The following is a 4,015-nucleotide window of genomic DNA, read 5'->3' as shown; positions in this document are numbered from 1 at the left end:
TTCTAGGTTTTCCATTTGTGGGTTTCTTATTCGTGATAATGTCCCTAATGATCTTTTGAGTATTTTCTCTGATTTCATTTGGGTCTTCTCTCTTTTTTGTTGTCGTTGTTAGTTTAGTTTTGTTCTGTTTTTTATTCTAGCAAAAGTTTTAACGATTGTTCTCAGTAGGAAAGAGACCATATTTCCCCATGAAGTCAGGTAATTCCCTCACCTCACCTGGCATCTCTGTTCTCCAAACCTTGATCTCTTAGAATTTCTTGGGGAGGCTTGAGTCACACTTAAATTGTAGCAGTGTAGGTCTGTTTTACCTTCATGATAGACCCATGAACAAGTGGTCTATATATCAGCTACAGCTTTGTAATGAAGCAGTTATTCCCTTGAGTGAGTCTTCTGGTGTACAGTGAGATATGACTTCAAGCTGAAGCAACACCACACTCCTTGCACAAAAAAAAACGTTCCTCTGACTAAGTGTGCCTTTCAAGTGCTTATTATAGGTGGACTTGCTGCTAAACCTTTGCTCACACTCCGGGCACACATAAGACATCTCTCTTGAGTGTGTTCTTTAGTGTATGATGTGGCTTGAATTACTGGCATAGGGTTACCAACACACTGCTCACAAAACATTTCTCCCCTGAGTGTGTCCCCTGGTGTTTCACAAGGTTGGACTTCTAGATAAATCCTTGCCCACTTTCATCACAAAGGGCTTCTCCCCAGACTGTGTCCTCTGGTGTCTAAGGAGATTTTCCTCCAAACTAAAACTTTGCCCACAATGCTGGCATACAAAAGGCTTCTCATCCGAGTGTGTCCTCTGGTTTGTAACAAGGTGTGACTGATTGCTAAAGGTTTGTCTGCACTCCTGACTTCCATGTAGCCTCTCTCCCAATGTGTTCTCTCAAGCAAAGTGAAGTTTGACTTATGGGTGTAGACTCTCCCACACTCCTTGCACACAAAAGGCTTCTCCCCAGAGTGTCTTCAAGTGCTTATTTTAATATGACTTATCCCTAAACCTTCACCCACACTTCTGGCATCCATAAGGTTTCTCTCCTAAGTGTGTTCTCATGCACAGCGAAGTATACCTTGACTTACTGGTATATACTTGCCCACACTCCTTGCACACAAAAGGCTTCTCCCCTTGAGTGTGTCCTCTTATATCTGAGGAGATCTGCGTTCTTGCCGAAGCCTCGCCCATACTCTTTGCACACAAAGGGCTCGTTATGATTTGAATGTGATATGTCCTCCAGAAGCTCAAGTATGAAACAATGCAAAAAGTTTTAGAGGAGAAATGATTAGGTTGTGACAGCCTTAACCAATCAGTGAATTAATCCCCTTACAGGATTAACTGAGTAGTAACTGAAGCACATAAGCTGTGGCTACAGGAGGTGGGTCAGTGGGGGCATCCTTTTGGGGTATGTATTTTGTATCTAGCAAGTGGAGTCTCTCTCTGCTTCCTAATCATCATGGGAGCCACTTCCCTCCACCACACTCACCTCGAGCCCCGAGGAATGAAGCCAGCTCTCTGTGGATTGAGACCTCTGAAACCATAAGCTCCCAAATAAACTTTTCCTCCTTTACAAGGTTTGGGCTTTTTTGTTTTCTGGTTTTGTTTTTGCTTTTTTTTTCCTGGGCAAGTGAGATTTTACCTTGTCATTACTCAGATGATCCAGGACACAGAGCTTATGAAGTCCCACATCCTTCTCCTAACAGCCCAACTGAAGCTAAAAAAAAGGAGGAGTGGGGCTGTTTTATTTGACACAGGTTTGTTTTCTGGTGCATTCACTGTCCCAATTCTGGGCTGGAAAGAATAGCTGCCATCTCTAGGAGGTGACAGAAATTAGGGAACCACGTCTTGATGATGAACTCCCCAAATGTATTAACCCTTGCCTCCTGCCAAACTTCCTGGGGCCACACCAAGAAGCAGCTACTAATTAAGAACACAATCCAAAAGCTGAGGGAAAAAAATACTTCTTTAGATTTATATCCTTCTATGAAGTACAAAAGCTAATTCAGTAAGTCATTGTATGAGAAAAAGACCATCTCAAGTGGTACCCTATTTTATAAACACTAATTATTCTCCCAAGTCTGGATTTCCTGGAAGTCAGATCACTCACAACTAGTCTTGTCTTCCACTTTTCCACTTAAAAGGTTGACCTATTCCCAGTCTCAACTGGGGGAAGGTATAGGATGCACACACACACAAAAAAAAAAATTGAAACCATGGGTGCTCTACCATTGAGCTACATCCCCAGTCCTTTTCATTATTTTTTGTTTTGAGACAGGATCTTGTTAAGTTGCCCAGACTGGCCTCAAACTTACAATCTTCTTGCCTCCCAAGTCACTGGGTTTACAGATGTGTGTCACCACACAAAGCACAATAGCAAAATTTATCCAACACTCTGATATCCAAAATTCTGATCTCTGCTCAGTGATTACAAAAGAATGTTGCCTATTAGTTCCCATAGTCTCTGCTGTGAAAAAAAAAAGTATATCAGATGTTTGTTCACTGAAACATATTGTCTTTCATCTAGACTCAGAAGCTAGACATATGATTTTAAAAAGAAAAAGGGTCCATGCCTATGCATACTAGCCAACCACCTGGGCCCAGCCATGTGACATGGTTGTGAAGATGAATCTGCTGAAAAGATCCAAGCAGGGCAGGAGGAAATGGGTGGTCAGAAGGAGATGGATGACTTCACAACTTCCAGTAGCGTCATCACCCATGCTTTACCCCAAGAGTCGTTTTTGTCCTCCGGCTAGCTGAGACATATGGGCCTCTTTGTGCCTCTTCACATTTTCCCCATGGTTCCAACTGGGGGCCAGGAATCATCACCATTTTAAGGATGGGCTGCATAGGGGGCGCCCATGGAGGGGCCAATCTTGTCATGCATTTTCCAGCTCCCACAGGGGTTCACCAGGTGTTTTTCAAACACAGCATTCTACAAGACATCCTCTGGCACACCTTCTTTTCCATACATCAACCACCTAAACCAATCACAGATGGCCATGTGTGCATGAGTACAGTAACCTGGCCACACATGTTCCTCTGGTTCACCATACTTGAGCTTTGAACCTGCAGCACCTGGGCCAGCTCTAAAGATTCCACAAAGCCCCAGCAGACAGCCTTATACTTGATATTACAGACCACATCCAGAAAACAGTGTTCAGTTACCAAGGCATGAAGCCGGTCATGGTCTGAGTTGCTTAGACAAAGGTGAGCTTCTATGAAAATATCCTTAGCTTTTTCAGGGAAGTTCTTTGTTTTAAAATTAGCATCAATTTCTTTTATGTTCTGGATTGACAACTGTGATTCTGCATTTTTCTTCAAACGCTCAGTTGTCCGTTTCAGTCCTTCCTTTGAAAGAGATGACATTCGAGCATTACCTTCAGGAGGAACATAAGCATCAAAGATACCAGCTGCACAGGCCACATACATGCCTGGGACATTTGAAACATTCTAGGGGAATCCTGCTTTCCAGGCATGTTCTATAAACTCCTTTTCTGTTTTGCATTTTGGTTCATAAGCAAGTGGTGTCAAACGTTTTTTAGTTCTTACTGGAACTACAGCTCTAGACTGAGTCACCAGGACTGACTGCCGAGACCACCACCCCAAAGCTTTGGAGAAGCAAGACAACCTCCAAGGCACTGGGGCTGCCATTTTGTTCACAGCCCTCCTTTACAATTGTTTTGGTTAGATGTTTCAGTCACAGCAGCAAAAAAAAAAAAAAAAGCTGACTAAAACAGCTTCTCCCCTGAATCTGTCCTCTGATGTGCAACAAGGTGTGACTCATTGCCAAAACCTTGCCCACACTCAATGCACACGTAGGCCTGCTCTTCTGTGTGTGTCTTATGGTGTCAAGGTAATGCTGAGTCAAGGAAGACACTCTGTGAAACACTTCCCGTAAGTTAAGTCTTTGCCTGGAATGTGCTTTTTTTGTGCGTGAGCAGCTTCATCCTCAGACTGTAGTCTTGTCCATCCTCCACACAATCCAGTGCTTCCCATCTTAAATTTTCTATTTCT

At 43.2% G+C, this 4,015-nt stretch overlaps 1 pseudogene; it reads right to left on the bottom strand.

The window, feature by feature from the left end:
• Positions 1 to 2,574: 2,574 nt before the first annotated feature.
• LOC124101013 (large ribosomal subunit protein mL45-like) lies at positions 2,575 to 3,652 on the bottom strand (annotated as a pseudogene).
• Between the last annotated feature and the right edge of the window lie 363 nt (positions 3,653 to 4,015).

This window comes from Marmota monax, unplaced genomic scaffold (genome assembly GCF_021218885.2).
Source record: "Marmota monax isolate L192 unplaced genomic scaffold, Marmota_monax_Labrador192_F-V1.1 WCK01_AAM20220418_F8-fsc00291, whole genome shotgun sequence".
NCBI classification, from domain to species: Eukaryota; Metazoa; Chordata; class Mammalia; order Rodentia; family Sciuridae; genus Marmota; species Marmota monax.
The sequence above is the reverse complement of the archived record's forward strand: the minus strand, read 5'-3'. Positions and strand labels throughout refer to the sequence as shown.